The following is a 12,015-nucleotide window of genomic DNA, read 5'->3' as shown; positions in this document are numbered from 1 at the left end:
GGTCACCAAATGAACAGAATCTTCTCTTTCTTTCCTACATTAGGGAATGACCATTCACAACAGAAACAAAGACTGCACTTAAAGTCTCTTGGGCATCAACAACTTGCTCTGACATAATTGCACCTTCATTTTCCAGCAAATGGGGCTTGTCAAACTCCAGAGGTCCTGACAAGTGCTGTAAAGTCATGTACTTGTCCAGAAGACTGGGAATGATGATGAGTTTGAAAAGGAATCCAGAGATAGCCTGTGAATTCCCCTGTCCATGGCTGAAAAAGGTGAAGGATTTCCCTTTCCCTCTTCTGCACATACTGTTTACTTCTGAGCAAAGTGCAGGTTAACTCAAATTAAAGGAACCAAGTCAGCAGCAGATCTTAAGATAGCTGCACACCATATTACATTACACCTGCAATGTCAGACTGATATAGTACAGAATCCTGTTTCTTGAAAAATCAGACACAATCCCAGGTCACGCTGACTTTCCAAGTGTTCATGAGTACAAAGAAATGATGATGTACATTCATGAATCACACCCTATTTACAGCTCTCATAAAAGCCCAGGCTCTCAATGATCTGAAGATTAAAAGCCCTTGTGCCCCAGGATAAAGGTTCTATTCAGCCAATATCCAATAAACTGATTTCCAAGTCCTGCTTGTTGAAATTAGGCTTGCAGGACAGGATTTTCCTAGGAATTGCTTATCTTGGTTCTACCTGGAGACTTGGGCACTGCCTTTTATTTCAATATTTGGTGCTGCTTTAATGAACATGCCTCATGAGAAGTTTTTTAGTCAATAAAATCTATTGTATTTTTCTGCTAACTAGGTACTGAAAATTCAATTACAGTCAGATGTTCACCTCCTAATGAGAACTATGTTTCTGAGTGTTACTTGGTGTTACATAGTCTCTGTGCACCTCTGCCTCTTTAAAAATTCATTTGGGCACATCTTTCAGCATCTGAATTCCAGTCAGTTCTGGGTAATAATAATCATTCATTTCATCGATTTCTGTTGCATTTCTACTCAGGGTAAATAATAAGGCAGCACTGTGTTGTGGATTCAAACCGAGACTCCAGCTCTTAACAACAATTGAAAGCCCCCACGGGTGTGTGAAGAAGTCAGAGACAACAGCACATCAATTATGAAGCCCTGTACTCTATCTACTGCTGGCAAAAGAAAAGGTTAATTATCTAAAAGTAAAGCAACTTTATGCTGGTGTAGGAGGGTGAACTGGAAGCAGAGCTGTTGAACAAACGAGATAAGGTTGTGATCTACAACGTAAGAAGACGGAAGCTGAATAAGAAACTGTCCAGTATAACCTGTCACCCACAGGCAAATTGCACGGCTGAAAACTCTTGACTAAAATAAATGGACTACGTCATGTCTTTTAATAAGCCTTTTCTGACTGTGACATTGAAACCAAGAGGTGCCCAGGAGCCATAGACACTCTCATACCCACTTAGTTACTCCAAGGTTGTACATGTTCAAATGACTTATCACACCACAGCAAGCCAAAGACTTGAGGACTGAGATCAGAGCTGAATTTCTTTAATGTTTCTGTTGTCAGTAACTTTTTGCAGATGTGAATTTGAAGGCACATCTCTCCAAAGCACTGTTATGTTTAGGGTTTTACTCTCCATGAGCATCCATGAATCACAAAAGGTCTGGGGAGTTGAGGAAGCACCAGAAAGCCTGGGGTGTGGTTCACCACTGCAGACACACAGGTAGGCAGCTGGCATCCTTCAGTGTTTGTTAAGACTGCGGTACTAGAGAAAAACTCAGTAATCATCAGTGGCTCTGCCATGGGAACCCAAACAGGTAAGGCTACATAAGAAGAGCAAGAAAGAAGCTACACTCATCTAGTTTACCTTCCTTATTTTGAAGGCCTGCCAGGCAGTCAAGGACCTCACAAGTAAGCACCAGCTACATATTTATGGCAGCAACTCCTCCAGCCTGGGATAATAGCTAAGAGAGTATGAGGCATATGGAGTCAATCCCATTGAGTGAAAAGGAAAATCACCAATAAGACCAATAGGACTCTAACAGAGTCTATAATATAGATCTTAAACACAGCTTAGAGCCCGAAACATGTAGTCCTTAATGTTATTTTTTTCTAAGTTCTTCATTCCACTGGAACAAAATTTCGAAGGTCCATGAATACTTTGGGTTTTATAGCAGCTGAAATTATTGAAAATCATTACAGGTGTTTGCTGCATTCTATGCAACTCCCTCCAAGGAAAGAAGAGTGAAACACCATCTCTGTATAAATAAAAGACCCGAGGCACTAAGATGCTAAAATTACTCAGTTAATTGCACATCACTAATCTATGAGGTTGGCAAATTTCTCATCTCTTGTCTTTGAGCAGGTCCCTTAGTCATGTAACAATTCATCTGGGTTAAAGAAGATGCATCATAAAAAGAAAAAAAAATCCTGAACAACTCATTAGAAAACGATGAATTTGGATTAGCTTTTCAGGTCACTGTACTAAATACTGCTGCTAACAGTATTAGATTTACATTGTTTCCATTTAACTGAGCTAGAAATGGATTCCATTATGTTCTTCATATTTTTGTTCAGGGCAAATACATATTGCCATAGGTGAGTGCTTGAGAATTCCCATGGGGTCACAAGAACAGGTCTGCAGAAGGGAACGGCACTCTCTGAAGTCACTCCTCTGGCTGCCTTCTTAGCACAAGTGGCTACTCATACTGCTGTCATGAGGAGAAGTAATCAGTGAGTAATAAAATCCTATATAGATAGTCTTGCTCCACTGAACACAGGATGGAAGTGGTCTTTCCCCCATGCATTTGCTTTAATTTATAAAGAACTGCAAGTTGCCTTTCTAAACACAGACTGTTCCCAGTCACTCGTCTGGCAACATGACAAATACTACACTCATTTATCCAGGACTAAATGTACCATAGAGTGGCTTGGTGACCTTGCCTGGATGCCAAATGTCGGACCAGGGGGCTCTCTCATGCCCCCTCCTCAGCAGAACATGGGGAGAAAATAAGACATAAAATCTCATGGGTCAAGATAAAGGCAGTCAAATGAAACAAACAAACAAACAAACAAACAAATGTTGTGTGCAGAAGCAAAGCAAAACCAAAGGAGATGGATGCTCTACTTCCCATCAGCGGGTGATGTCCAGACACTTCTTGGGAAATAGGGCCCCAGTATGCAAAGTGGCTGCTTCAGAAGACAAACACTTCAAAAATGAAGTGAGCCCATTTTCTGTTAGCCTTTATTGTTAAGCGTAATGTCATATGGTATGGAATATCCCTTTGAACAGCTGGGGCAGCTGTCCTGGTTGCCTCCCCTCCCAGCCTCTTGCCCACCCCCAGCCTGCCAGCCCTTGGGGATGTTGGAGAGACAGCCTTGGGGATGTCTGGGTGCTGCTCAGCAGCAGCCAACACGTGGATGGGTTACCAACACTCTCCTAGGCACAAGTGCAAAGCACAGCACTTCTATGGGGAATGTTAACCCCATTCCAGCCAGACTCACTATCCGGGTGTCAGTGGTTACATCACATGGGTCACCTTCATCTGGCATGTGTTGATGTGTCCTTGCCAAAAGAGGAGAAAAAGAACTAGGGTTAGTTTGAAGTTTTGGCTGGCTGGGATCACGATGTCAGTGTAATATCATCCTGCATGCATGCACAAACTCACAGCACAGGTACGAACAGTAGTATTTTTTCAGAGACATTTCCGTGTGAGCTGTATGCACTCATTATGTCTGCAAATGAGAGTTATTTAGAGACATTCGTACAGACTTAGGAAGTCAAGACCACCTTAAAGATATTGTCATACACGTGATGAGCTAAACCATGGCAACATGCAGAATTCTTGTAAGTAAAATTGCTATAAAGAAAGAAAATCAGCCACTCTTCCATTTTTACATTATTAGTCATTTCGTTGCAGTCTTGATACTTGAAATGCAATGTCATTTGCCAACATGTGTCTGTTATTAAAACCCTGGGGGTGTGGACCCTCTCTTACTCTTTTGCTGGAGAGTTATGCTCTTTCCCAGCTAATACAGGTCACTGGAAAGCTCCAAACAGATCCTCCTCATTCATGTTCCTAAATATATAGCCTCTGCATTTGTGTGAGGAAGCCCTCTTTTATCATCTGAATGCCCACAGAAATGAATTTCAGCAAACAGCTGGGACACTAGTGTTTAAGGTTAAGGATTGCAACAGCCACACAACAGAGAATAGTTTTGCTGTCTGCCAGGTGCCTCAGACACATTCTCATCATCCTTAACACCAATCTAACACATAGCAGACTCTTGTGCCTATTTACAGAGCCTATATGCAAACAACACCCTGAAAGGATCTAGATACAGGGAAAGAAGACAAAAGCACAAGCACTTATTTGGTTACCAGCAAATCAGCTCCAAGAACGACTTCTTTCACTGTCACCTAATGAGCCATATCGAAGGACCCACTTTTCACCCAAGATTCATGTCTTTAATACCCTTTCCCAACAGAAAACCTCAGTTCATTTACTTCCCCTTCCTTGGGGTCCCCTTGGCTTCTCTTCAACTTCAAGTCACTTCTCACTCCTGGGATTATCAGTATCAATTTATTCTGGAAACATTTTCCACACTGCTGCCCCAAGGCTAGTGTCTGCCTTCAGCTGTCTAGGAATGCTGATGACTTTTTTGGTAGGCAGGGGCCATCCTTTCCCATCCTGGTAGCAAACAGATATCTCTGATAATGACCTGGATGAACTGCCAGCAAGTCATTAACATCTTTTAGGGTAAAATGCTTTCCCACCTGGTGAAGTCATACTCTGCATATTGCACTCCAGTTCATATTGCAATCTGCTCAATAAATAAGTCGTTTCCTGCAACACACACACAGACAATCATGCTTTATACAAAGAAATAGAACCAGATGAAACGATATGTCTCATTACGAGTGCTAAATGTGACAATAATCACTATTTTGGGAGTTTAATGGTGATACCATTCTCAACGACGATGAAACTGGTCTCCTTTAGGTCAGGAAATTTACAGGATTTTTGAGTTTGACCTTTCTCCCTTTTGGAAGTCATTAGCATCTGTTTGTGTGCTGGCTGAACATCAGCTGACAAGGGGGTTGCTTGTTCCTAAGAGAGTTTCTTTTTCTGTAGGGAAGCCGTTGATTTAGAAGCCACTAGCAACTCATCAGAAGCTTTCTGAGTGATGGCCAACCTTCACTTCAGAGGCATGGCTGCTGATTTAATACTCTAGCTGGAGGTAATAGTAAATCTATGACATCTTGGGGCCACTTGAGCTACTTGTATGTAGTGGTGCTTGAGAGGGGTGGTGACATGAGGAAAAAGATCCCTTTTTTGCTCTGTATATTTTAACCAGACTTGCCTTCTTTGATGTATGGTGAGTACTGAACTTATAAACACAACAGTCCATACGCTTCAGCCATCTGAGCTAAATGTTTATGTAGGTGGGTGGGTGGGTTTATCTCACTGAAATGTGGTCATTTTAAGTCAGGTGTTGGCTTCTTTCATATCAGCATCTAAGATAGGGCACTGCAGAGGGTGATTCACTCTGCTACTCCTAGATACTATGACGGGGTGAACTGCCCTTTGGGGTATCCCTGTTAGTTGTAAAAGGTGTTTTGCTGACAAGATTAGAGGGACAAATGCTCTCAGAGATGTGTGCGTGCCTTTTTCCCCTTTGCAACGTACCAACAGGAGGGATCATAACCTGACATGTCATGCCTGCTAAAATGGCCAGGATTTTTTACAGAGGATTTTATCAGCCATATCCCTCAATTTTTTATTATTATTTTTCCATGATTACTAAGATCGGTGCCCTTCACCACACATTTAACAGGAAAATAGTGGGTCCCTAGAACAGCACCTCTGCTGTGTGACAAAGCATTTGCAAAGAGAAATGTCTCATGAGCATGCCCTCTCCCAGCTGTTCTGGTGCCCACTGGCAATGCCAGCTGCTCAGGGTTACACACTGAAGCTACCGAGAGCAGCAAAGCAGGGATTTTCCAGAGAGCTACCAGGGAATTATATGTCTGGATTCCTTTCACATTCCACAGGCGCTTGGCCGATGAGTTGCGCCTCCAGGTTCATTTTCCAGTTCAGCTCTGGTACTAGAAAAATGCTCCATTGAGAGGAATATACCCACTTGCCAGGCTGTCAGAGGGTGCCAAGAGCAACTTTAGCAGGGTTTATCAGACAGACGGCCAGGGCACTAGCACAGAACTATCTCAGGAATCTCAACACTGTTACCACAAACCTATCTTGAGTTTTGATTTTGAAAATATGTTTGTCTTACTCAGAAGAAACATCAGATAAATCATGCAGTTTTGCCTCTCCCAGGAGTGAGCCAACAGCTACAATAGCTAAAGGCACCTCTTGGCTATACTTTTCACATTTCAGCACAGTAACAGCTGAACACTGAAATGCACAACTTAAAAGAGTTGGGGATTTAAACGAAAATGCCTCCTGATGGTCTGTTGAGTCACAAGCCCTGTCCTTATCATGGTTAAGGAAAGAAATCAGTGGCACTAGGTGCTGTGCATATCATTCAGTAGCTAGAGGCACAAAATTTTAGAAGGCTCCTAAGGTGCCATATCTCCCCTTGGTATGAGAAGCTCTGCTAGCCTGGTGGGGCAGCATCCAGCAGCACTTGTGAGCTTTTGTCCTGTCTGATGCATGAGATATGGGATCAGACAACCTCTCAAACAAAAAGAGTCCAAACAACACCGTTTGAGGCAACGGCCAAGGCTCTGTAGCTGGGGCCATACGACTCAGCTCTTCTGCACTGGAAGAAAGGTACATGCAGCATCTGCACTGCTGTGTTTTACATTTGTTATTCAGGGAACAAAACATATTAAGAGCAAGAGAATGTAAATGCAGGCAGGGGAGGATGAGTCAATGTGCTGCAGATGTACCTGTTTTTCTCCATGAACTCTAAGGAAACTCACTGGTGACTCCAGACACCAGAAATTATGTGAGATAAGTCCCATTCCAGCTGTTCGTGGGCAATGTGACATATAAGCAAAGCACAGCTTGAAGCTGCCCATTAAAAACTGATGATTCAAAACTATTGAGAAGCCGGTGATAAAGAGGAGTTAGGCTCTTCATAGGTTTTGGCTTGGTCTTACAAAAGCATTGTATAGTCAGATACAGTGTAGATACAAAGTCTTTAAATATGGTTTATAATAACTCTGTTTCCTCCTGAGGATGACTACATATGCAATCAAAGACATATTGGGAAGGCCTTCTTACTAGGCTATGGTCATTTCAGAAGAGAGGTAGGAAATGAGCCTAATCTTTGAGTGTCAGAATACAAGGTGCTACAGGGTTGATAATCAATCACAATTAATAATAATAAAAAAATCAATTTAATGAGTGGCAAATTTACCATATTTTCTGATAGAATGAATTACAGAATATTTTGTTTGGAAGGGACTCTTTAAAGGTCATCTAGTCCAACCCCCTTGCAATGAGACCCTTCAACTAGCCCAAGTTGCTCAGAGCTCCACCCAACCTTTACTTAGGTCACACTCATACTCTGTTCTGTTTGCCATTCCCATGCTCTTCTCTTCCAAAAGCTAAAGACAGATTATAAATTTCAATTTTTTTCATAGACTTTACATGAAAAAGCCAGGATAAAAATTACCTAGGAATTCGTGACATTATCTAAGCTATATGGGTAATGGTAGTAATTGAATGCTAGGAAACTGGAAACAGCTGCTACCAAATACACTCACATAATTCATATTCATGCACCTAACTCATATTCTAATTAAGTAAGAAGTTAAAATCCCTCTAGGTGTTGTGCTCAGAGCTTGTCTTTCCCTGAGCAATGCAACAAATAATTTCTTTGCAAATCAACAGGAGACACTAGCTTCTAGAATGTAAAGGGGTTTATTCAATCATAGTTATTTACACTCTGAATATTTATAATATTTTGACTATTATAGAATAATTTGTATTCTAAATAAGAATTAGTTTTGCACATAAAACTTCACAAAATTAGAATATGTAAAAAACCTCATGAAAGAATCTCAAATTAAGTAACAAGTGTTAAAGCAAAATTAAATTCACTTTGAAATCCAGTCAATTAATTAGGGAATTTTTTAATGTATATTCAGAATTTCCTACAGTGCATACTTCTCCAACCAAGGGTGACTCTTTAATGGATTTATTTTGGTGATATTTTTACAAAAAAAAGATTTGTTTTTCTGAATCAGAACAACAGCAATAAAAAGTTAAAATATGAATCCTCCCTTGGATTGGAAATCCCAGCTGTGGAGGCGGAGATACAACGAAAAATACTTTGTATGATTGTTAGTATTCAATTATTCACTGACTGTCCCCTGGGAGAGTCAGTGTTATACACTGATATTTGTCCTTGTTTTGCACTCCGTGTGCCGGGAACATTTGCGTACGTCCACTATTAAGTCTACAGAAATACAAACACAACTAAAGTCCATGCATCACCTCTGTGGACTCTAGATCCTACTAGTAAAGAGAATGTAACCCAATCTCCTTTAATTTTGGGGGTGGGGTGGGAATCAGTTTGGAAATTTGATTTGCCTCAAATCAGCCATAAAGCATTAAAAAGCACAAGCTTCTTCATTTACATAGCCTCAAAACTGCAGGCATTTCTAATATAATTTCTACCCTTTTTTCAGTGGTGACAAGTCCTGAGGGGGTAAAGGAGTAGGATGAAGCAGTGACTCTTGGAGCACTCTCTAGCCTAATTATCACTTAATCAACCCTAGCAGTGTCAAAAAAGAAGCACAGAAATGTCAATCCATTTTCAACTCTTGGCTCCCTTGTGCCCCAGAAAGCCCCCTTGTTTTAAGCATTTAAAAAACAACTTCTGTGACTCTGAGTTTTTCTTACTACTATTTTTCATCTCTTTCTACTACTACTAGTTTTTGTCCTTCAAAAACTTTGTACACATTGCCAAGGAAAAACCTGTTAAAACCCAGCTCTTCTTCTGAGTAATTTCCCCAGACTGTTTTTCTCTTGACTGGAGCAAAACAGGAACCTTAAGCATGCTAAGCAATGAAGATAACTGAGCAGAGCAAACAAATCTTTATTTCTTTTGAGAGAAAGAGGAGAGAAAATGGACTTGGATCTGCTGGATCATAAAAGAGATGAAGAAAACAGAAAGCCATGCTTATTCCAGATATGGAACTGCATGGCAGCCTGAAATCCTCTGGATTTGAGGAAGTTTATACTTGTTGATGAACTTTGCTTTTGCCTCTGACCACAACAGTAGCTTCTAGCCAACTCCACGACTTCTCTGGGAAGCCTCTCCCAGTTTCTATTCCTCCCACTTGCAGTGTTGACTCATCACTTTTCAGAGATGTAGCATGCTTCACGACTTCCTTGCTGTGGCTGTGCAGAGTGAACTGTCTGCACTTGGAGAAAGCAAGGCCTGTGATGCGCAGAGGAAGCTACACCAGCATTACATCATCAATGGCACAGGCAGAAATAGAAGGGTGAGAGATTAACCACACTTTCCTTGGATGGTGCTGAGGGAAGAGGACTGGAGGAAAGGAGTACTTACACTCATTTGGGCCAAAACATCTAAGGGGCACCTGGTAAATAAGGTCTGCATGCAGAGGTTGTGAAGGGCATGAGCCAGGTGTTAACAGGATGTTTCTATAATGCCAAATTAAAGACTTCCCTACCACTTGCCAGCCTTTCAACGCCTATACACGTTATTTTGTACACAACCCACATTCTAAAGTGAATTGGATGTGGGCTAGTAGATTGTTCACACTGTGATGTGGATGCTACAGAGCAGTGGTGAACAAGTAGCACAAGTTGTTCCTTCACCATCTCATCATCCCCTATCACTTCTCTTGGGGCTCTAGAATCTTTAAAAACCTCACATAAAGCCCTTGAAACATACATGTACATCACTTTAACAGGAGTGTGAAGGGTTAAAAAGTTATCTAGCCTTGAATCAGACACTAAGAAAAACAAGATCTTGTTTACACTTGTTTGGATAGGCCAACACACCTGGCTGCTGCTACCAGAAGCCCTGGGAGCAATATAAGGAGATGGTGCTGGGCCTCATTCAGCTTAGAGCTGCGAAGCTGGAGAACAACACCTGTTGGCCTGCTCTGAGCCTTCGGTATGAATTATCCTGCCACTCTACAAGCCTGTGAAGTGCTAAGGTCTAGCTATGTACAGATTCAGGACGGAAGCTGGAGCTCCAAGACAGCTGCATAGATTTGACAACATTTCCAGGTTGTATTTGTCTCTGTGCTTAAGTTTGTTCTCCTCACACACAAAGTGGAGTCTGAGAGCCTGTCTTAGCCATGAAGTGACCAGTCAGGTACCACTCAATTCCCGGTGCACAACAAGCTCAGGACATAGTCATAGGGTAAAGACAACAAAACAGAGGGTTGGGATGCTTTCTGCCTACTTCTCAGGTTCTTCCCATCAAAAGGCTCCTCACACATTTTGTTCATCATCTGCCCAGGATGGATCCATTCCAAGTAGGTGACGGAGGCAAACCAGCAAGACACACCTTGTGTTTATCGTGTCCTCTGGGCACTGTGCTATATAGATGCCACCTGGTAACTCCAAAACCAGGATCTGAGTATTTCTCCACCACTTATTGTATATGGGCATACAGGTGATGCCAGCATGACTGACTCAGACAATGATTATGCAGAAGTAGCAATTTATTTTCCATCTAACACTCAGCTGCAACACTTTACCCCAGTAATGGGCCCTGCAGCCAAAGGGACCCCGAAAAGATTTCCAGCCATGTACACGCGGTTGCAGAATATGATCTGCTAACAGGACAACGTGCAGTAAGGTTTACATACGCTGCAAGAGGGAATCCAGTGCTACAACATGGTTTTTGGAAGCTAATTTCAACTAACACTTTCCAAAGCCTCCAAGTACAGGAAGCACCAACTTCTTCATACACAAAGCCTTGTGTGTGTAGCCCAGGTCTGCTGTCAGCTCCATGTCTGGAAGACAGAATACAGCTTCTTTTCACTAACAATACCTACAGCTGAGTAGCATTTGAGTCCCTGAGTTATTATTAAAAGTGAGCAGGATCTCGAGAGACTTGAATTTTAGTCTGCCTTCAACTGCTGGGGTTTCTCTAGGCTTGAAAATTGCAGTTGAGGTGGGATTTCTGTATTTGATTAGCAACACCTTCAAGTATTACCAATATAGGAGCCTCTCATTTCCAGGATGTGGGAATTTTTCCTTCCATGGCTGTTGCTGAAGCTTGAACATACAGTCATCACCTTAAAATACCCAAATGAAACCTTTGTTTATTTCAGACTATCTCCGCATTTGGGAACAGCCAAGAAGAAGCACAGTTCCTGGTCAGACACTGGTTTCCCATCCTGAGACATACAGACAGTTGGTCAGGTCTCCTGCCACCACCAGAGTGGAAGAAGGGACTGTCCTGCCTTGCTTTAATCCCAGTGTTTCCCAAAGAAGTAATGACAGGCTCTGGTTGTCGACCCTCTCTATCCTCATCAGATCCTGAACCAAGCGCTTCTGAAACTCTAGTTCCCGTAAATAAATTATTACTATGAAATTGCAAATTCTAATTACTAAAAAAGAGAAGAACCCTAAACTTCTCTGAGTTATTGAAGAGCTTGGCCAAATAAGCCAGAAAAGCTTTAAAATGAGATGATAAATAAAGCAATAAAACTTACTCGGAAGAAAACCCTTTACTAAGCCTTTTCACTTACTTTGTAGGTCTGGGTGTTTGTGTGACTGAAAGAGCACCCACCAGATCCATTAATTGCATCAAATCCAGGTGCTTGCTTGAAGCCAACATTTAACCATGCAAATTAACATTTTTGTGTTCAAGGTAAATTCCAACAGCTACTCATGTGGACCAGCAGCTGCAATTACTCTTTGTTTTCACCCAAACAAGTTTTTGCATGTGCATCCATTGTGCCTGTTTATGAAATTTTTATTTATAAATATTTACTTTATATTTTAATAACTTCTATTAACATTGCTCAAGAAGACATTACCACTGCACTAACTGGCT

General features: G+C 41.6%; 1 long non-coding RNA gene across 2 annotated transcripts in view; it reads left to right on the top strand.

The window, feature by feature from the left end:
* Positions 1-11,672, top strand: part of LOC108497501 — a 28,241-nt gene extending 16,569 nt beyond the window's left edge. The window contains exons 2-4 of one of the 2 annotated variants that reach the window (XR_001874844.1): positions 137-275; positions 5,130-5,235; positions 11,288-11,672. This is a non-coding gene — a long non-coding RNA (uncharacterized LOC108497501). Of the gene's footprint in view, positions 1-136; positions 276-1,020; positions 2,522-5,129; positions 5,236-11,287 lie in introns of those variants that run through there. The other variant, XR_001874845.1, reaches the window with a different exon arrangement.
* Positions 11,673-12,015: the final 343 nt, after the last annotated feature.

This window comes from Lepidothrix coronata, unplaced genomic scaffold (genome assembly GCF_001604755.1).
Source record: "Lepidothrix coronata isolate B3197 unplaced genomic scaffold, Lepidothrix_coronata-1.0 Scaffold48, whole genome shotgun sequence".
Lineage (NCBI taxonomy): Eukaryota > Metazoa > Chordata > Aves > Passeriformes > Pipridae > Lepidothrix > Lepidothrix coronata.
The sequence above is the reverse complement of the archived record's forward strand: the minus strand, read 5'-3'. Positions and strand labels throughout refer to the sequence as shown.